General features: G+C 38.5%; 1 protein-coding gene across 2 annotated transcripts in view; it reads right to left on the minus strand.

Moving 5' to 3' along the window:
- LOC149538775 (polyketide cyclase/dehydrase/lipid transporter) overlaps window positions 1-23,320 on the minus strand; it is a 249,549-nt gene that overhangs the window by 147,135 nt on the left and 79,094 nt on the right. The window lies entirely within an intron of this gene.

Below are 23,320 nucleotides of genomic sequence, written 5' to 3' on the forward strand. Positions count from 1 at the left end.
CAAATCAATTAATTCTCCTTTGCTTTTTATTGTAGTCATCCAACACATATGTTCATATATCTTAAGATCCAATAACATACACAAACAAATTAACAGTTCTGCCATTAAAGACATAAACAACTTCTAATAGGATATCCATTCTTCAATCCCATACCCCAAGGCCAACTCATGGTGTTCATCAGTTTCATTCTAACATGGAGAAAATCAACTATAAATACATCAGAGTATTGACAGAGGCAATGGAAAACATCATAGAATGGTGGCACAAATATCATCAGCCTAATTATACTGCTAGAACCTCTTGTGCTGCAGTTCAAGAGACCATACAGGGAAATTGTCACATTATTAAAGAGAATGGAAAACACAAACTCTAAGAAACTTCAAAAAATATTGAAATATAAATATCATATTCAATTTTTGGAACTAAAAGAAATAAAATAGCACTTTAAGTTGGGCCCAATTATTTTCATATAAGCAACCTAAATATTATTATAAGTCAATGTAATATTTAAATTAGTGATTTTACATCATAATCAAAATGTCCTTCAAAAATTATTTTTAATGCTTGATAGGAAAAGTAATTTAAAAATAAAATAGAAAGTAAAGTGCCTATAAAAGAGAAGTCAAGGTTCACATCAAAATTGTCAATTATTCATTATCCTTTATGATCATTTTAGATTTTTAGTTCCAAATTTCAATTCAAGGATAGAAACCCTTGGTTGAAATTCTATAGGACAAAAACTTCTCTTGAAATCTCTATAAATTTTGGGACGAAAATCCTCATATTTCAATTCAGTGATATTTCTTGATTTTCAATATTTGTTATTTTTCCAAGAACTTAATATAATTTTAATCAGATGTAATATTGCCATTCGATTATTATTTTTTGGTTTTTTAATATTTTTCTATCAGCAACAAATACTTGTTTGTGTTCTGCCTTATTTTGTTAGCATGTCATGCATTCTGTGACATGTTGCAATACATCATCCTTCAGGCCCTTCTATAAGAACCTCTTTCTAATCTTCTTGTAAGTGTTGAGATATCACGGGTGAGTTGCCAATGGTGTATCGTGGATGGCCTTCAAAATTCTCTCCCTCAACTTAGATCTAGGTACTAGAAATATTTTGTCTTTGTAGTAGAAGATCTCATCCACTAACTTAAATTTTCATCGGAAACTTTGTCATCCAACACATCAGATGCACAGTAATTTTCAGAATACTCAACCAAAAGGTGACCCTACCAATCAGCTGATATCTCAATCAAAAAGAAAGCCAAAGGTGTCCAAGAAAGGGCATCTGCAACAACATTTCTCTTAGCCTTTCACGTGCTTGCATTTTACTGACCCATTGGTATTGTCTTTCATCAAGAACATTCTACTCTAGAAAGTTTGCAAGGCTGTTATGATGTTTCTTTTTTGCCTTTCTTTAGGTTCCTCTTCTGCCCCCTTTTTAGGTTTGTCATCCCTTCCTTTTTGTCTCTTAAAACCTTGGTTCTCCTCAATCCACTCTTCACTTCTTGTTCTCTTCCCCTCGCCCCCCTCCCCCCGTCTTGCTTTTGGCCTTCCCCCTTGTTTCCTTTCTCCTCTTGCTTCTTGGCATGTCCGGTGGTGTTGATCTTAGTGTTTTGTTTTTAGACTCTCGTTGATTTCCTTTCTTTCTTTTGTGCCCATTATTCTTTTTCTTTTCTATTAGCTTTTAGTTTCTTTGTACATTTAACTACATTCCTTTTTTTTTTGCTTTAGTTTATTCCTTTTCTGTTTGCTTTAGGTTTGTTTTTACTTTTTCTTATTTTTTGTTACACACACACAAATGTGTGTATAGATTTTTGGACGTGTTTATAATAATATACATTCTGAGTTTATATATACATATATATGTATTGGCATCAAAATCTAGTTTTTTGCTTCTTTATATATATTTTTGTGGTGTGGCTTTCATATTCTTGCTTATATATATATATATATATATATATATATATATATATATATATATATATATATATATATATATATTGTGGCATCATAATCTAGTTTTCTGCTTCTTTACATAAATTTTTATTGTGTGGCTTTCATATTCTCGCTTTTATACATATATAATATTAAAAAAAAAATTTTATATATATATGTATGTATGTATGTATGTATAAGTCTATATACCATCTCATATATAGACTAGTTCTAAATATGTATGTATAAGTCTATATACTATCTCATATATTGACTAGTTCTCTCATAGATTTACATATAGATGTATAAATATATATTTAGTTTTGCATTGTCTATATATACAAGCATTTATAGATGTTGTGCAATGATGGCTTACACCTGCGCCTGGTGCACCAACAACACACTAGTATCAGCTTCGTGTGTCTTGTCTCAGCCTATCTATGTCATGGCTGGGCAGACTATTACTGGTCAGCTCCCTATGGTTGCTCACAGTGCTCAAAGCTATACTATGTGTCTCACTACGTCAGCAAAAATGTGGGGTGTTGGTGCGGGCCAAGGAGGTATATTGTGAACTTCTTCAAGCAAGCTTGATTTGAAGGAACCATTGTAGTCTCAACCCTATGACTGGGCTCATGATCTGTCCGCTCAGCAGTTAGGCCAGTGGCAGTAAGCATAATAAAACAGAACTGTGGAGGTTCAAAAAGTTTTGACTACAGCAACATAACCAAGGAATTCTGCATTGGAGGTATCCTGGACCCTATGTGGTACAATGGAATGCACTTGCTTAAAAAAGTGGAGCTTGGCAAGCAATTATAAGTCAGACAAACCAAGAAATGTGTCTAAAATTGCAGGCTGTTGCATTAGGCAGGTCCAAGTTCCAACAGCTTCTATGGGACGTGGAGATGTGAGTCAAATGAGTGGCTTAAGAAACAGTGCACCACTGACTCAGATGGTGCAGATGATGCAACAACAACAAAAGCAACATTCAGTACAGCACCACCAACATGCTCAGGGCAGCAGCAACAACATTCATCACCATACCACCAACAGATGGCATCAAGTGCAGGGCAGCAACAGCAGGAAAAACATTCTTTTCATAACCATCAGCAGCAGATGTCTATAAGTGTAGGGCTTCTCCAGCAGTGAACCAATACACAATTTCAATACGAACAACTTGAAAGGTGGGCAGGTTCAAAATATGCCAACATCAAATATTCTTGGCATTACTTGATTGGAACTCTTGTATTCAATTGTAAGGCCATTTATCAAGCTCCTTCATTAATCTAGGGGATCCTTTTCGAACAACTAATCTTTTTTGTATTTCACAAGGAATGAAGGTTATTTTTCTGGTTCTTTCCTCCATGAGCTTTTGAACCAGATTTTTATTATTATATGATATCAGTGGCTTACCACTTTTCTATAAAAAAAGTAGAGATATATTTAAGTATTTATACTTATATACATACATGTGTATAAATATAGATATATTTATACACATATTTACTTGTGTATAAGTATAGATATAAGTTTTTTGTTTTTTATCGATATAAGGCCTAAGCCTTAATAATTTTATTACTTTTAAAAAATTAGGTACATTTTCCTCTATTCTTTCCTTCATTCAAAACAGGCACTGGTAGGGAAGAACGGAGTAAAGAAAACCTCCAGTCTTGCCCAAGGACTTTTTGTCCACTTGGAAATTTACGAAAGTTAAGATATAGAGGCATTCCCTTACAGGGGTTTAAGCTATAAGGGAATTTCCTCATTTTACAAAGTTAATATGCTTAAATCTTGAGGTTTTTCCTCATTCTATTACATAAATACATATGTCTTCCAATCTTCGGTTGACACCCTTCTTTGCTAGATTGTATTCGTAGCTTGATAGATTGCTATAGTTGAAACCTACATACAATGCTTGTTGGCCAAGATTGATATTAGCTTTATCATACTAAATCTTGATAGCAATATCACAATTTGACTTGTTTTAGAAATTATCTCCTACTTATCAAGCAAAGAAGTAATTTAACACTCTATAGTTGATATCTTACATCATGGCATTATCTATACCATATCTTAATTTAAGATTCACTTTAGATCCAATGGTATAGTATTTAACGCATCATGCAATCTAATTTTGAAATTTCACTTATTATAATAGAATACTTCATATATAGATTGTCCTTAAATTCCTTACACCTGCTAACTGCCCAATCCAATTTATGCTTATTATTGTTTCCTCTTTCCTATTAGCAATGTTTGTGTCAAGTTTCAAGCTACAGTCAATAAGGACCACTTATTAATAAATAAATAAAATTGGCATTAAAGTACTCCCTTGAATACAACAATACCATCTTCAAATCTACTATATAGAAAACCTCCTTCTTTATAACTACTTTTGCCTATTATTCTTCTCCTATGTTCATTAATATTTGTAATGTTCCAATCTAGGGGAAGGCAAATTTTCTCCGTATCCAAATATCATTAGATGACAAGTAACTGGCAGATATGGTACAAAGAGGATATTATGGCTTTACACTGTAAGAAACCTAGCCGTACGGTGTCTGGGAGGGAGAATGATGGCCGTACTATGTCCAAGAGTATGATGAGTGGAGGTGTTGCTGAAGTCATACGGTGGAAGCAGGTGAAGGATGTCATACGGAGTTGATGAAGGCCGTACAGTGTGAAGGGCAGGTATTTCGTACAATAGGTTGTACGGTGATGGATGGAAAGGTGGCGTACGGTGTGAAGGACTGATAGGCTGTATAGGGGGTGGATGCAAGGAGGTATAGGGAGAGGTATGGTCGAAGATATGTGGAGGCCATACGTGCAATCAAGGAGTCGTACAGAGATGTCCAAATGCCACGCAATTAGGTGTTTGAGCCACAACCATAAATGCCAATTCATACCACAACATAAGTAGATCAGACACAACAATAGAAACTTAAATACGGATAATATATGCCAAAAGATGGTGCTCCGATATGCCAGATTCGAGCAAAGTGTTACACACGATGAAATAGGGTGAGGGTTGAATCCCACCGAAACCGGAATTAACCAAGTAGGGAAGGTCTTCTACTTCCGAAATGGCGAACAATAGAGAATCCCCATTAGGAATTCGCAATACAACGAAATAATCCAAACTTGCATGATTAAAGACTACCTACAAGCCGTGCTTAAATACCCGTCGGGAGACTTTTCGAGGGTGTACAAAGATAGTCGACGGCAACACAAACTATGGAAACAAAAATAAAAATGGGTTTGAGATATATTAATTCAATCAGCCTGTTACAATCGTTTGATAATTTATTTATTTTATAACAAGAACATTACAGTCCTCCCGTCCCAAATTTTGTTTTTCCTCAAGCAAATGCAATGCCGGGTGCTAGAGAATGTGCTCGCCCTCCCATGTCGCGTCATCCAATGGCAAGTGTTTCCAATGCACCAAATATTCCTTCACTATGCGGTTCCGCAAAGTCTACTCACGTACTTCGATGATCTCGGCCAGTTCCAATATGAGCTTGCCTTCTTCATTGAGTGGTGGGAGGTTCGTAGCAACTGTGATGTTTTTCCCTACGGCTTTCTTCAGACAAGAAACATGGAAGACATTATGAATACAGCTACCCTTTGGAAGTTCTAGCTCATAGGCAACTTCCCCAATGCGGCAAGTTACACGATAGGGGCCATAGAATCGGGGTTTCAGTTTTTCTTTTCTTTTCCTTTCTCCTTCAATGAGGATTGTCGATAGGGTTAGAGTCGGAGATAGACCAAATCCCCCTACTTCAAAACTCCTCTCCATTCTGTGTCTGTCGGCGCACATCTTCTATTGATTTTGTGCCCTCTGTAAATTGTCCTTCAAGCATCTCAAAATGTCTTGTCCCTCCTGAAGCCAATCCCTTGCCCTTGGTGCATGGTTGTATCTCAAAACTGTGTCGATGAAGGAAAGGGATTCGTACTCGTACAGAACTTTGAATGGTGTCATTCCAATGAACATGCGGTACATGGTATTGTAGCAATATTCCCCCAAATGGATCCATTTGACCCATGCTCGTTGTTGTGCCGAAACGTAGTTCTAAAGGTAACCTTCGAGCCATTTGTTCACAACCTCCGTTTGTCCGTCTATCTACGAGTGGTAACTAGTACTTGGTGACAATTTTGTCCCTGCCATCCGAAACAGTTCTGTCCAAAAGATACTGATGAATTGCCCATCCCAATCACTGACAATGTTTCGGGGTAACCCCTGCAGATGGAAAACTTCTCTAAAAAACAACTCGGCAACTTGTGCATCCTGAAATTCTGAGGGGATGGCGAAGAAATGTGTGTACTTTGTCGACTTGTCGACCACCACGAAAATACAATCCTTTCCGTTCACCTTAGGAAGCCCCATTATGAAATCCATCAAGATACTTTCCCACTTATGTTTTGGAATTGGCAGCGGTTGCAGTAACCCAACACGTAGGGTATGTTCGGATTTGTTCTGTTGGCAAACAGCACACTCTCTTACATACTGCAACACATCCCCTTCTAATCCTTTCCATGAAAACCTCTCCCGTAGACCTCTGTATGTTTTGAGGAAGCCCGGATGTCCTACCAAGGGTGAGTCGTGTACTTCCTTCAAGATTTTTTGCTTCAATTTAGATTCAAGCACTAGGAATACCAACTCTTATAGTAAATGATGTCATCCATTAGCTCACAGGTAAATGTGTTTTTGGAATATTCTACCAACAACTGTGCTTTCCAATCGGCTGAAATCTGGGTTAGTCAGCAGACGGCGGGCTTTCTCAACAAAGCATTTGCAACCACATTGTTTCTTCCTTTTACATATTCAATATCAAAATCGAAGGCCTAAACCTTGCTTACCCATTTCTGTTGTCTCTTGTTCAAATCCCGTTGCTCCAAAAAATATCTCAAACTATTGTGATCAGTACACACGACAAACTTGGCACCTACTAGATACTGCCAGAACTTGGTTAGTGCATGTATGATGGCCAACATCTCTTTGTCATAGATGGAATAGAGGTGTTCTGTCTGCGTAAGCTTCCTGCTCTCATAAGCTATGGGGTGTCTATCTTGCATCAGTACTGCGCCAATGCCTTCTCTGGACGCATCTCACTCCAAAATGAATGGTCGAGTGAAATCAGGTAATGCAAGTATGGGACAAGTGCTCATTGCCTCTTTCAGTTTATCGAAAGTGAGTTGTGCCTTTTCATTCCACTAGAAAGACCCCTTCTTTGTCAGATCCGTCAGAAGTGCGCTGAGCTAAGAGAATCCTTTGACGAACCTCCGATAATAACTACATAGGCCGAAAATTCCTCGCAAATCTGTGAGTGATTTTGGAGGAAGCCAATCAAGGATAGCCTGAATCTTCTCCTGATGCACTTGAACTCCGTATTTACTGACAACATGCCCCAGGTACAATATTTTTGTCATGCCAAATTCACATTTGGATTGCTTGGCAAACAAAGATTGTTCCTTCGTGATCTTTAGGACTTCATTCAGATGCTTCAGGTGCTCCTCCCATGTCCTGCTATAGATAAGATCATCAAAAAATACCAATAAGTACTCACACAGTTGTTTGTTTAAAATGTGATTCATGCATGATTGGAATGTAGCAGGTGCGTTTGTCAATCCGAACGGCATGACTAGAAACTCGTAATGTTCGTAGTGGCAACGGAAGGCCGTCTTCTCTATATCTTCATCCCTCATGCAGATCTAATGGTATACGGAAAGAAGATCTATTTTTGAAAAATAGACTGCGCCATGCAACTCATCCAACAACTCATCTATCCTTGGAATGGGATATCTATTCTTTATTGTTTTTTTGTTCAACGCACGGTAGTCCACACACATGCGCATTGTCCCATCCTCCTTTTTGACCAAAACCACAGACAACGCAAAAGGGCTAGAACTGGAACGGATCCATCCTTTCTTTAGCAATTCCTGAATCGTTTTTTCAATCTTATTTTGAATTTCTTTTGATGGCGGCACGGTGTGGTTATGACCAGCTTGGCTCCTACTTCCAACTTGATAGTATGCTCAAACCCTCGATAAGGCAGTATGCCAGGAGGAATCTCAATGAAAACTGTATCATGTTTATTCAAAATATTCTGGAGTTCATCATCCTGTGGAGGTGTTCGATGTCCTTTTATAGGTTCCACCAAGATAAAACAATGCGCAGCCCATGCAACGTCATCATGCCGAAAAATTGCCTCCATCCGATGCGCAAAAACTTCCTTCAAACCTTCATTTGCCATTCCACGTAGGACAACCTTCTTTCCATCAACAAAAAAAGCGAAGTCCATCCGTTTGAAACTCTGAGTGTATTCATCAAGTGTCTCCATCCACTGCATGCCTATAATAACTTCCATGTCAGCCAAGTCTACTATGAAGAAATCCTTAGTCACCATATGATTCGTCATTGTGATACTTAGCTGAGGAACAAGGTGCGTGCAGGGAAAAAGAGTCCCTCTGGCAACCTTGACCTGAAACCCTGCATGTGTCTCCGTGGGTAGACCTCTACGCTTCACCAGAGATGAGTTTATGAAATTTAGAGTAGCTCCACTATCTAGCATCACCGTAACTCTCTATCCCTGAAGGGTACCCCGTAACTGAAAAACTGTGCACCTCAAGCTACAATCTAGGGCACTAGTTCCTCCGCGTTGCACCAAAGCTCAATTCATTCCATACGGTTCAAACTAACCATGTTGGTGTTGTCGTGATGTGGGTGATCTTCAACGAGCGCTTCCTCTTGTTCATCCTCCTCATCGGACACGACCGCAATGTAATGGATCTTTCCCTTTCCGAAGCATCTGTGGCCAGGCTCCTAAGGTCCCTTGCAATTGAAACACAGTTTCTTCCTTCGGAGTTCCTGTCTGGTAGCTTCGTCTAACGACGGCTTCCTGGGCGGAGGTTTGTCCCTCAAAAATGTCGACAGTTTGGAATGTAAGTAATTTCGAGAGGATGACGTCGACGACGATGCCATACTCTATGCTTTATTGATTGCCTCCGAAAGGTGGTAGGATTGAACCCCTTTGCCCAACCTTTCAAAGGTTCTGTCAATCCATCTATGAAGAGTACTAGTCTTCTTTCGGAAATGTTTGTAACCAAAACAAAGAGTTTCTGAAATTCTGCAATGAACTAATCGACCGATCCAGTTTGTCTCAGTTGTGCCAAATCTTTGAAATTGAGTTTCGGATCTTTACCATCGAATCGCTCTATCAATCTCTCCATGAATTCCACATAAGTATTTATTTGATCATGTCCTAATGTGATGGTGTCGTGATGCCAACACTTATGCGCAACTCCCTCCAAGTGCAGCGCCCCAAATTTGATTGCTTCTTCTTCAGGCATAGGATTCAGCTAGAAGTAAGTATCGGCTTTCATTACCCACGCTTGTGCAGATATGGAACCAAATCTATCAAATGGAGACAGATTGACTTTACTCATCTTTCTTCTGAGATTATCATTAAAATATCCTCTGTTTCTGCCTCCCGAATATCTCATTCTCAGATCTACATAATCTTTGTAGAATATATCTTCCTCGAGATTTGCACTCTTCCAGTCTTCTCTCAGTTGTTCTTGCATCTCTTCAAAGGTTGGTTGTTTGCCTCTGTGTTGCACCTCCGTTTGTGGGGGAAAAGTCGGCATGGAAGGTCGAGAGCGTACTGGATGAGGGTTCGATTTACCCGACACCGAGTCCACACTATGACCATTTTGTTCTCCGGATATTGTATTGTCCGCCAACTTCTTGAGAGTTTCTTCCATGAGTCGTTGAGTATCAATGATCTGTGCCTGATTCCTGGCAAGTTCCCTCAGGAGTGCCACGAGTTCGGCAGCTGTCAATTCCGATTCGGCAGCCATTCAATCAAAGTAATGTGTCCTTCTCTTTCGGCTATAAACTCTCATTCATTGTTCACAAGCGGGCAAGATCACCAGTTCTGATACCACTGTAATGTTCCAATCCCGGGGAAGGAAAATTTTCTCTGTATCCAAATATCGTTAGATGACAGGTAACTGACAGATATGGTACGGAGAGGATATTATGGCCGTACACTATAATCTGGCTGTACGGTTTCTGGGAGGGAGAATGATGGTCGTACTATGTGCAAGAGTATAGTAACTGGAGGTGCTGCTGAAGCCGTACGGTGGAAGCAGGTGAAGGATGTCATACGGAGTTGATGAAGGCCATATGGTGGTCAATGCAAGGGTGGCATACGGTGTGAAGGGAAGGTATGCCGTACAGTAGGCTGTACAGTGATGGATGGAAGAGTGGCGTACGGTGTGAAGGACTAATAAGTTGTACAATAGGTCGTACGGGGGGGTGGATGCAAGGAGGTATAGGGAGAGGTATGGTCGAAGATATGTGGAGACCGTAGGTGCAATCAAGGAGCCGTACAGAGATGTCCAAATGCCATGCAATTAGGTGTTTGAGCCACAACCATAAATGCCAATTCATACCATAACATAAGTAGATTAGACACAACAATAGAAACTTGAATACGGATAATATATGTCGAAAGATGGTGCTCTGATATGCCAGATCCGAGTGAAGTGTTACAGGCAATAGAATAGGGGCGACAGAATAGGGTGAGGATTGAATCCCACCGAAACCAGAATTAGCCAAGTAGGGAAGGTCTTCCACTTCCGAAATGGCAAACAACAAAGAATCCCCAACAGGAATTTGAAGTATAGCAAAATAATCCAAACTTGCATGATTAAAGACTACCTACAAGTCGTGCTTAAATACTCGTCGGAAAACTTTCTGAGGGTGTACAAAGATAGCCGACGACGACACAAACTACGGAAACAAAAATAAAAATGGGTCTAAGATACATTAAATCAATCAGCCCGTTACAATCGTTTGATAATTTATTCATTTTATAATGGGAACATTCCACAATTTCTAAACTACTTTTCCTATTTCTTTCATTACCCAAGACTTTTTTGGCTATTCAACTTTTAGACAAAGTTGTATCGATCATATTAAACTACGACTATTAAACCATTCCCCAAATCTAACACAAATCAATATCTACTATTCCCAATAATGTGAAGCCTTTCTATGTTAAATTCATCTTGACTTCAACCAAGAACTAATCCATAAGTGCTTATTCTTTATACAAGTTTAGCGTTTCGACAATGGTCATTAAATATTCCCCAAAAATATCTTTTCAATCTAGTTAATTTATATCATTGGACCATTACTTCTGAGAGAAATTCAAGATTCTAACTCTTACTTCCCTTTCTACATTTCACAATCCACTATTTCAGTCTGTTTATTATGGAAAGAAAATAGGATGCCATAAAACACTTAACAGAGCATCAAACATTTTACTTACTTTTGTCGATTGTTGCTTTAAACTATGACCACCATACCATGTGATGTTCTTGCCCGTTTGTCTTCCTTGCTGCTCCTAATTCCTTGACAAACATGTAAGTCAAATATATCCATAGATTTACAACCCAAATTAAAACTAGCTTCATTCTGATATTTAGGATTTAAAATTATCCAAAAATTCCTTGAACATACTACAAATTTCTAAGTCATAATGTCTTAATATAAGTAGAAAGAAGCATCCTTATACATAAGGGTAGCATCCTTATACGTAAACTGAGCGTTCCTAAGTATAATGTCTTTAGTATTTACTTATGATTTATAGGGCTCAAAATTTATCTGTCCAAGCGAACTTACTCCAAAAGAGAATTGACCTAGACTCTTTAATAACTACTATCCTATTATAAGATTAAGTTGAATCTATAGTTTTAACTAGGTCGCAATTCCCTAGTTGGAACCATTCTCCTCTAGCTCTAACTCATCATAGCTATGTTCTATCCTATCAACCTTTAAAAAGCATTCTAACCCCATCCAACCTGGCTTGTTCCAGATATATAGAATGCTAAGGAGGAACCACCAATTCCTTTTAATGGAGGATACTTGCTTCATGAATTTGGCATGGTCCTTAATGATCAAGATAGGGAATACTTGCACTAGATGATTTACTACACCCCAGACCCTTCGTCTTGCAATGCACAATTTGTCATCGATGTTGTCCAACATCTCTCGCAATTCTACCAACAAGAACCGTTGGAACATGCTCAAGCATAATTCGTAAATCGTCACCTTGTCTTGGTCCACATGGAGGATGGTTGCTACTAAGATGGCTACGAGCTCTGTATTGGTCTTGGGCCTATCCTCAAGCTCTAAAAGTTCCCTCCCAATAATCTTCAATACCACCCTTGTGATTAATGGATGCTTTGCATCCATTATTAGTGCAAGTCTTCTCTCAAAAACCTCTCCCCAAAAAGCCATTTTGCGCTTTTCAACTCTCATTTTTACAGCCTTCCGATTTCCTCTCTTTGTCAGGTATTGTAATAACTCCAATAGGTTATAACTTCTTCCAACACCAAATATTTTTATATTTCAGTTGTTTGACATTTCGTCAAACACTTTGCAAGCAAGGGTCATCTGACTGATATAACTTTTCAGATTGCTGCAGTGATTCTTGTTTGGATTTGCCTCAAAGAGAATGCTTACAAAAAGACTCCAAATTGTCTAAACAATGACCTAATATGAATGTGCAACTAATTTTGGCAATATTTAATACATATATGTGACTTAAACTACTTGCAAAATGCAGCTATAGCAATTAGTAATTATGACAAATACTTTGGATGCAACCTAGGATGGCATTAATGCACTTACAACCAAGTGGCATTAATATAAACACTTAGTATGCAAAATTATAACATTATTTATGCCAAAAAGAGAACTTACAGTCAATTGATATTTTGTCAAACAATTGGAATGCAAACTAATAAGCTGATCATCAACTCTAGAGTTGCAATATAGATAGTCTAAAAATTACAACGCTCTTTCAATTGCAAAATCCTAGCCTTCCTTTGATACCAATAATGCCAATTGGCAAACAAAGACAAGTACAATGTAAAATAATGAAGTGCTGAAGCTATATTTTGTACTCAGCTGAAAACCTACATTTCGCAGAAAATATGCCAAATGAGAAGTGAAGAACCTGATTGTGGATGGCTGTAATATTTTCCTTCAATGTTGCCCCTTTTGCTTTGCTTTTTTCTGATCTGCTTTTACCACTTGCTTTTTCTGGATTTGCTTTTTCGTTTTTTCTTTTTCGAACTACTTTTTCGGATTGCTTTTTTCAGAGCTTCTTTTTCGGCCTATTTTTTTCGAACTGCTTTTTCGGCCTGCTTTTTTCGAACTGTTTTTTCGGCCTGCTTTTTTCAAACTGCTTTTTCGGCCTGCTTTTTCGAACTCAAATATTTTTTCTCAATGTAGCATAAATAGAAGACTTAAGTATCTTCCTCCCAGCTGTAATAATTCAAGTCATATTTCACACCCTCAAAATCGCATACCAATTGAGAGTTTTCGTTCTCAATGGCCACAAATATTTTTTTCTCAATGTAGCACAAATAGAAGACTGAAGTATCTTCCTCCCAGCTGCAATAATTCAAGTGATATTTCACACCCTCAAAATTGCGTACCAATTGAGAGTTTTCGTTCTCAATGGCCAGTTGTGACTATTGCAGAAACCCTAGGCTCCACAATGCACATCAACAAACATCAACATCAACAACAAATCTGGATGATTAGAATGAAGCCCGGGGTGCCTATTTATTCTTTTTACTCCAGTTTCTCCAAAAGCTTCTAGAACATTATTTTATTTTATCTATTAAGTGACTTTATAAAATATTTTATAATTCAAGTCACTTTATTAAATTAATTAAATATAAAGTTACCTTTTAATATTTATTTATTTGATAACTTTATAAATAATTAACTTAATACCACTTATTTATTTAATTAAAATAATTAATTAGTCATCCTCATAAAATATTCATTATTTTGGACAACCTAATTAATTAAATTAATTAAATCAAATTGCCTCCAAAATGGGGACATGACAGGTATAATCACAGGCTACTACCTAAACTTGGTTGCTTTGCTTTTGAGAATACCACCACTTCCTTTAATAATGTTCCTGGTTCTTGCTCTAGCTTTCTTAGAATCCTCACTCGTGTCAAGCTGCTAAGAGAAAAAGATATGTCCTAAGTTGGCTAAACAATTAATAATAATCTCTTGGTTATTTCAGCATTGAGTTCTCATTTCATCATTACTAAATTCATTATTGTTGATGTTATTTAACCCCGTTTTTAGTTAGGACTCAATATTTAATAAGCGATAAACTCACTGGCGACTCCTTTGTTAGCCAAGAAATCTGCCTCCTTATTACACTCGCGATATATGTGAGTTACATTAATATCTTCAAATTTGTTTACTAAAATTAAAGCATTCTCGACCTTGGACTACAATTCCCAATTTGATGTACTCATTTTTATCAATGCATTAAGAATTATCAGTGAATCTCGTTCGATTATAAGTCTTATAACCTAAACCTATAGGACTTGGATTACCTCATGATGCTCCATCAAAATTTAACTTTGTCCATCCCAATAGGGGGATCATCCATATAAATTCAGCCCTAGCATTCTCATTTTGTGATGATTTTGAGTAGAGAAAAGGAGGATTGACCAAATTGAACCAATTCTTTGGCATTTCTACATCCCATATTGAGAATGATCCTTCTTCCTTGTAGAGACATTCCTAAGGTTGTTATTGACTACTTCAACCTAACAAGCCCCAACCTTATTCAGGAAAACAGTTATGTCCATGCTTTAATTATGAAAAAATCTTTTCTTCCTTTCCTTCCAAAACTCCCAAACAAATATTGAGGATGATATCTTCCATATGTTACTATAGACATTCGCCCCCACATATTTAGGCCAGTTTTTACGGAGATCCAAAAGATTGTTCAGGAAAGCTAGTTTACAATTAAGCTTAGGGCATTACCATTGCTGGCACTTTTGAGATACAGGGCAATTTATAATGTCCCCTTTTGAGCACTAGCCATAATGGCGCCTAGCTGGTCTATCTTTCTATCCAATAGGCTAATGGCATATGATTTAGGATGTCAGCCAGTCACAGGAGTTTTGGTTTCAGTTGAGGAGATTTTAAAGGGAAAATTCTAAGGTTAAAATCATATTGTTTTATTAAGTTAAAGTACTTTATTATTTAAAATCACTTTATGACAAAATGACTTAAGTGACTAAAAGACAAAATAGTCTTTTATCCTACATTGCTAAGTTGTTTGTATCTCTCCTCACTGAGGTTATAAAAGAAAGCCTTTGCATGGGGATTGATACCACAAATATGAGATATTATGTTATTCAAAATTCCAAAAAGGTTGTTTTATTGTGACAGCTTTTTCTTGAGGACAAAACCCCTTCAGAGAGAGAAAGGAGGAGCTGGACGTAGCCCTGACAACTCATGAGAAATTATATCATAGAATTCAAGTGCAAAGATTTTGGAACTCACAATCACAAAGGCCAGCCCTCAATAGTAAGTATTCTATAATGCTTACATTGGAAGATGATTGTTGTCAATGTGTAGAATCTGCAGATTAATAGTGTCAAACATTACGATTGAATTGGCACAAGGAAAGCAAACACCCGTGTATACTGGAAGCATCTGGAGGTCGCGTGTTTCACGCAGGCTACAGGTAGTATTGAAACTGTTAAATTACAATAAGGAGGAAGAAGGATATAAGGCAATCCTATCAAGAGTGGTGAAAGTGAGTTAACAGCAGAGGCAACAGGCAAGATGGTGGCAGGTGTAGCAAAGGTCTGAACTCGTATTGGTGTCTAGTCTTACATCCACATTCATGTAAGTGCCAGGCACACAACAGGAACAGCAGGTAGTGGTTTGGGCATGTAGAAAGTTTGAAGGTCATTGGATTTACTGTAGCTTGTCGACAACAGTGAGCAATCGCTAGAGATGGGAAGAGCCAAAACTCAGTCAAGAGAGGTAGCCATATCCTCCTCACGGCAAAACACCAAGTTCCACTTTTCCTTGCATTGTATAATACTATGGTTAAACAAGTGAAGTCGTTGGTTTAACTTAATATGTTGTACTCATGTCTAATAACTAATAGTGGTTTGATTTTATGGCATGATGTGATAATGAACACATTGTCATTTTCATTGTTGCAAGTTAAATTGGGATTGTGTATTGATAGAGCTAATTGCCAATGAAATAATATTATAGCAGCATCAATATTTTTATGATAATTGCACACCAATTGCTCGTCGAAATTCCCATAGTCAAAACTTAATTTTGTTGATCAGTCAATAATATTATAGCAGCATCAGTATTTTTATGATAATTGCACACCAATTGCTTGTCAAAATTCCCATAGTCAAAACTTAATTTTGTTGATCAGTCAAGAAGTGATTCTTACACAAGTATTAGAGCTACAAGTCTTGCCATCCTATGGGAAAATTTACTACGTAATAGGTGGGAATAAACAAGAAAAATGACAGCCAGGTATGAGGAAGAAAGATTATAAATTTGGTCACCTCCAACCTGAATACGTAGTCTTCAAAACAGATCGACATAGAGGATATTTATTCAGTGGATGAGGAGTTAACTTTTGGAACAGGTGAATAGGTTGAACAAGCTAAACAAATTGATCAGATTGAATAGGCAGAATAGGAAAACAACATTCAAATGGCTCATAATGAAACTGAACAAGATCGAGAAGGGAAACATTGTGGGCCATCAAAGATGGACAAAACAACATTGCTAGTGTGCTTCAGCAGCTTGTAGGTACTATGCAGCAATTAGCCCCAATTAACAAGAGAGCCCCAAGCCATCACAGTAGAGATGGTAGTGCGGCAGGATCACCCCGAGCTGTTAGGGCCCCCACATGAAACACTGACAAGCCTTTAATGCTCGTTTTTAATGCAGAGGAAGAGGTACCACCACCAATGGCACCAAACCTACTACCAAAAAATGTTATGGCAATGTTCAATGAGTGGGATTTGTTCCCTGACCTAGTTAAACAGAATATGTCCTTTATTCAATACTTAAATCGAAAAAGGGAGACAGAAAGACAACAACAGGACAAGCGACCTAGAGCACCAAACAAGGTCTTGAAGAATGTTATGAACAAACTATCTCTCCCTACTTTTGATGGCGGCAATAAAACATTTGCGAGAGCTTAGATTCACAAGCTAGACACTTACCTAACACTTAAACCTATGTCAGAGACAAAAGCCATCAGATTTGCTACGATGCATTTAGGAGCGGCATACAATTGGTGGCATCATGGGTCGGTCACCCAAGATCATGGTCTCATTACATCTTATGAGACTTTCAGCTCTAAGCTAATGGCTCACATTGACAGGAAGGATATAGAGGTCTATTATAGTGATTTGGTACAGTTACAATAGGGTGGATCTCTGGATGATTTCATTGATGAGTTTCAACAGATCTCGGTGATGGTACCGAATATGTCAGAACAGCGTAAGGTAATGTTGTTCACTAAGGGTTTACAAGATAAATAGAGGTTTGGTTAAGGTACTTAAACCAAACACTCTCTATGATGCCATTAAGATCGCACACGATCTAGAGTCGCCCTCTTCGATATTACAACCTCCTACGAAAATGTATAAAGGGTCCACCTCATTCCAAAAGAACAAGAACTAGCAAAAGGCTACACCTCCCGGGATGGACTTTGAGACACGAAATGAACTTAGGAGGAAGAAGCTATGCCTCACCTGCAGAGAGCCATGGACACCAGATCATATATGCCTTGGCAAAGGCAAGATACATTATATCGAGGTACTTTCAAAGGAGGAGGAGGACAAGCAGCAGGAGGGTAGTGATGTTGATGGGAGTCATGAGGAAGAAAATGAAGAGCAACCACCTAGAGAGAGAAAGAAGAAATGCACCCAGGGATAGCCTCTTATCATAGCATCACTTTCTAGCAATCCCACAGGACACCCCTTTTGTTTGAAGGGAATTGTTAGAGGACAGCGTAATATATGTCTCTTGGATATAGGTGCCTCGCATAACTTCAAAAGCTCACGATGGGTTAGCAACAGGAAGTTACAAATTGAGGACATACCAAAGTTTGAGGTTAGATTGGCAGGAGGTGAGAGATTGAGATGCGTAGGGAAGGTGTCAGGACTTTCGATTCATTTTGATTATTTCCTTCTTAAGGCAAATTTTTATGTGGTTGATTTGGATGGGTTAGATGTCATGTTGGGTAGACAAAGGTTACAGATTATTGGCAGGTACACAGTTCAACATGATAAGATGCAACTGGAATTCTTATAAGATGGCAGGCAGGTGATCCTCAAGGCTATGCCTGAGGGTGAACCCAAGTTGATTTGAGCCCACAAGATGGAGGCAATTATAAAGCATGATGACATGGAGTGGGCAGCGCACTGTTTTATTTCTTCTAAGACTACCTTAGACTCAGGACAGCAGATTCATGTTGACATTCAACCGGTGGTTGATAAGCAAAAGAGGGTGTTTGAGGTCATACCTCGAGGCATTCCCAAAGATAGAGGGTTTGAACATATTATTGAGTTGGAAAAGAGTGCCAAACCCGTCATCACGACACCTTATCTTCATCCTAGACACTATAAGGAGGAGATAGAAAAGACGATTAAGGAACTTCTAGTCATGGGACACATCAGACCTAGCTCCAGTCCCTTCGCTTCTTCAGTTGTATTGGTGAAGAAGGATGGCGCTCTTCACGTGTATTGATTATTGTGCCCTCAACAAGAGGACCACCAAGAACAGGTACCCAATCCCTCGAATTGATGAGTTACATGGGGCAGTTTACTTCTCGAAGATTGACCTCAGATTGGGATACCGTCAGATATGAATTTGCGAGGAGAATGTGGATTAGACAACCTTCCGATGTCACTATGGACACTATGAGTTCTTGGTTATGCCATTTGGAATCACTAATGTGCCAGCTACATTTCACTTATGTATGAACCATATCTTTAGAAAGCAGTTATGGAAAAGCGTATTAGTATTTTTTGATGACATCTTGATTTTTAGCAGAACCTGGGAGGAGCACTTACAACATCTAGATGGGGTACTCAGTATCATGGAGGAGCACTCATTGTTTGTAAAGGAGTCAAAGTGTGAGTTCAGGTTGACCAAGATTCTTTACCTGGGTAACGTGATTGGTGTCAATGGGGTGAAGGTACATCAAGAAAAGATTCAAGCAATCCTAAACTTGCCACCACTGAGGAACGTATCAAATTTGAAGGGATTCATGAGTCTTTGCTAGAGGTTTCTCTCAAATAGAAGCTCCCCTCACCAACCTCACACAGAAAGGGGCATTCAGATGGACAATTCAGGCAAAGGAGACCTTTAATAGCTCAAGCAGGTGATGAGCACATGCCCAATCTTGGCATTGCCCAATTTTTCTCAATCATTTTCTTTTGAGTGTGATGCTTCAAGGAGTCGTACTGGTGCAATTCACATGCACGATAGGCATCCGATTGCTTATGAGAGCAGGAAGCTCAAGGATGGTGAGAGACTATACTCCACTTATGATAAGAAAATGTTGGCTATTATGCATGCTTTAGTCAAGTTCAGATAGTACTTAGTGGGGGGCAAATTCACAGTTAGGACAAATCACAATAGTTTGTGCTACTTCTTAGAAAAAAGGGATCTTAATGAAAGACAACAAAAGTGGGACAGCAAGATTCAGGCCTATGATTTTGACATTGAGTATGTCAAAGGTAAGAACAATGTAGTTGCTGATGTACTTTCCAGGAGACCTTCAGTAGTGGAATGTTGAGCTATTTTTGACATATTAGCAGATTGGAAGTCTCAGTTGTGGGTTCTAAGAATACTCAAGCATGTCAAATTATGGATGGACAACTTGAGGACAGTAGGTACAAGGTATAAATGATGTGATTTTCTATAAGGATAGGATTTACCTCGTACCAAGATCTAAACTCAAAGGTAAGATTATGTGATGCACCATCAGCAGGACATCAAGGTTCTTCAAAACCTATAGATAGGTCAAAGAAAGATTTTCATGGAAGGGCCTCAAGGACGATGTCCTCCAGCATATCAAGGAGTGTCAGACTTGTCAGCAGAACAAGTCAGAGCATGAGTTTCCAGCCGGGTTATTACAGTCGCTCCCCATTCCGATGCAGAACTGGAAGAGCATTTCCATGGATTTTATTACAGGGTTGCCTAGGGTGCAGGGCAAGGATTCTATTTTTGTGGTGGTGGATAGATTAATGAAATTTGCTCACTTCTTTGCCATAACAGCAGATTGGTCAGCCTCTTAGGTAGTTGAGTTATTCTTTCAGGAGGTTTTTTGTCTACATGGTCTTCCCCGCACTATTGTGAGCGACAAGGATAAAAATTTCCTTAGCACTTTTTGGCAGGAACTATTCAGATTGGCCAATACGGAGTTGACACCCAATACAAGATTACACCCTCAAACGGATGGGCAGACTGAAATAGTAAACAAATGGGTGGAGGGCTATCTCTGGAGCTATGTAGCAAGGCAGCACAAGGCTTGAGTTAAGTGGTTATACCTAGGGGAGTATTGCTACAATTCCTCCTACCATATGTCCATCCAGATGACTCCATTTCGAGCTCTCTATGGCAGCAAACCTCTATCGTTCGTAGATCTTTCTTTGCAAGATAGCAGGGCACCACTAGCTGGGGATTGGTTACAAGGTCAGCAGGACAGCCTTAGATCACTTTGGGAGAACATTCTATAGGCCCAGAATCAGCAGAAGATGTACGTTGATCGTCGACAAACTAAGCAGAGTTTTGAGTTGGGTGATGTGGTTTATCTTCGTCTCCAACCATATAGGCAGAGTTCCTTAAAGAAGAGTGGGTCTCAAAAGCTTCAACCTAGATTTTTTGGTCCCTATTGCATTACTGTGAGGGTTGGTAAAGTCGCCTATGAGATAGATTTACCTGATGATAACAAATTCATAATGTGTTCCATGTTTAATGTCTCAAGAAAGCCGTTGGCCAGCATGCAATACCCTCCATTGAGTTGCCTCCGCTCGATGAAGAATGGAAGCTTGTATTAGTTCCAGCAAACATGATAGAGGTCAAAGAAAGGAAGCTGCGTAACAGGTCCATCAAGAAATATCTGATTCGCTGGAAGGATTTTCCTTTTGAGGATGCCACTTGGGAAAGCAAGTCAATCCTACAACATCTGGCATTGAGATTGCTTGAGGGCATATGATTTAGGATGCCAGCCAGTCACAGGAATTTTGGTTTCAGTTGAGGAGATTTTAAAGGAAAAAATTTAAGGTTGAAGTCACATTGTTTTATTAAGTTGAAGTATAAAGTACTTTATTATTTAAAGTCACTTTATGACAAAATGACTTAAGTGACTAAAAGATGAAATAGTCTTTTATCCCACATTGCTAAGTTGTTTGTATCTCTCCTCACTTCGAGGTTATAAAAGAAAGCCTTTGCATTGGGATTGATACCACGAATATGAGATATTATGTTATTCAAAAAAAGGTTGCTTTATTGTGACTTGGCCTTTTCTTGAGGACGAAACCCCTTGAGAAAGAGAAAGGAGGAGTTGGACATAGCCCTGGCAACTCGTGAGAAATTATATCACAGAATTCAACTGCAAAGATTTTCGAACTCAGAATCACAAAGGTCGGCCCTCAATAGCAAGTATTCTACAATGCCTACATTGGAACATGATTGTTGTCAACGTGTAGAATCCGCAAATTAAGAGTAGCAAACATTACAATTGAATTGGACTAAGGAAAGAAAACATCCGTGTATATTGGAAGCCTTTGTAGGTCATGTGTTTCACGCAGGCAGCAGGTGGTATTGAATGTGTTAAATGACAGTAAGGAGGAAGATGAATATAAGGCAATCCTGTCAGAAGGTGAATGTGAGTTAACGGTAAAGGCAACAGGCAAGATGGTGGTAGGTGTAGAGGAGGTCTGAACTCATATTGGTGTCTCATCTTACATCGACAATCACGTAAGTGCCAAGCACACAGCAAGAACAACAAGTAGCGGTCTAGGCTTCATGGCAAGGCAAAAAGCTTGAATGCCACTAGGTTAGTGTAGCTTGTCCACGGCAGTAAGCAGTCGTTGGAGATAGGAAGAGCCAAAACTCAATCAAGAGCTAGTCATATCCTTCCTCACGGCAAAACACCAGGTTCTACTTTTTCGCGCATTATATACTATGGTTAAACAAGTGAAGCCATTGGTTTAACTTAATACGTTGTACTCACGTCTAATAAGTAATAGTGGTTTTATTTTATGGCATGACGTGATAATGAACACATTGTCATTTTCATTGTTGCATGTTAAATTGGGATTGTGTATTGATAGTGCTAATTGTCAATGAAAAAATATTATAGCAGCATCAGTATTTTTATGATAATTGCACACCAATTGTTTGTCGAAATTCCCATAGTCGAAACTTAATTTTTCTAATCAGTCAACAAGGGATTCTTACACAATTGAATAAAATATGGTCAACAATTCTAGACTCGTGTTCACAAAACAAGCATTTGGGTGGTCCCTCAAATCCTATTTTAGTGAACCACTCTGCTATCAATATTTTTTTCTAAAGTGTTGTGTCATGTCCCAAAATTTTAATGTAAGACATGATATCGTCATGATATCCAACTCCGTGTGCAGGTCAATTTATATGTCCCCAAAGACATATGGATTGATGTGCATACGGAGTTGGATATCATGAGGATGGACTACTGTAGACTCACTTTGCAGCAGATCATTGATCTTAACATGCTTGATATCCCATCCAATTTCTAGATTAAAGATGATGGCAATGTTCTTGATCCAGAAGACCTTCATGCTAGTTTTCACAAGCAATGTCCTTTTCCTATACAATGGCAGCAAAAAGGTGCATCCGTTTTTTATAGATTTCAGTCTATCTTGCTAAATACCAATAAATGTTTAAAAATCAAAGCCCTAAAAAGGGTGAATCCTAAGCTCGGGGTAGACTATGGTAGTTTTGGACCTTTCAAGAAAAGAGTGTGCATCTTCTTCCGTTCCAAAAAAATCCCTTAAGTTAAAAGGTGGAAAGGGGTCTCTAAACCTTCTTCAGAACCATCACAAGAACCTGCGCAAGCTCAAGAACATGATCAGGAGGAATCTAGAGAAGAACCTGATCAAGAGGATGAAGAGGAAGGAGAGGTTATAATCATATCTCCTCCACGACCAATAAATCAGCAAGGTCCATCCATTGAGGAAACACCTTTTCTAGGTTTCACAAATGATGACGTGGATTCATTCCCCATTATTTTCACATCTATCATCCCTACCTCAGAGGTTGCACTTCCTATCTCTTCAACGGCTCCTATTCTTAGAGCTTTGTAGTGCGAGAATTTGGGGAATATATTTGAAGATTTCCCAACATTCACGGAAGGTTAAGTTTCCTAACTTGATTCTTCAATAACTAGTTTTGAAGCATTTATGGTAGAATCTTCTCATCAGGCACCTTTT

Source organism: Cupressus sempervirens, chromosome 9, assembly GCF_028749045.1.
Source record: "Cupressus sempervirens isolate cs-2001-9-10 chromosome 9, ASM2874904v1, whole genome shotgun sequence".
In the NCBI taxonomy this organism is placed as follows: Eukaryota; Viridiplantae; Streptophyta; class Pinopsida; order Cupressales; family Cupressaceae; genus Cupressus; species Cupressus sempervirens.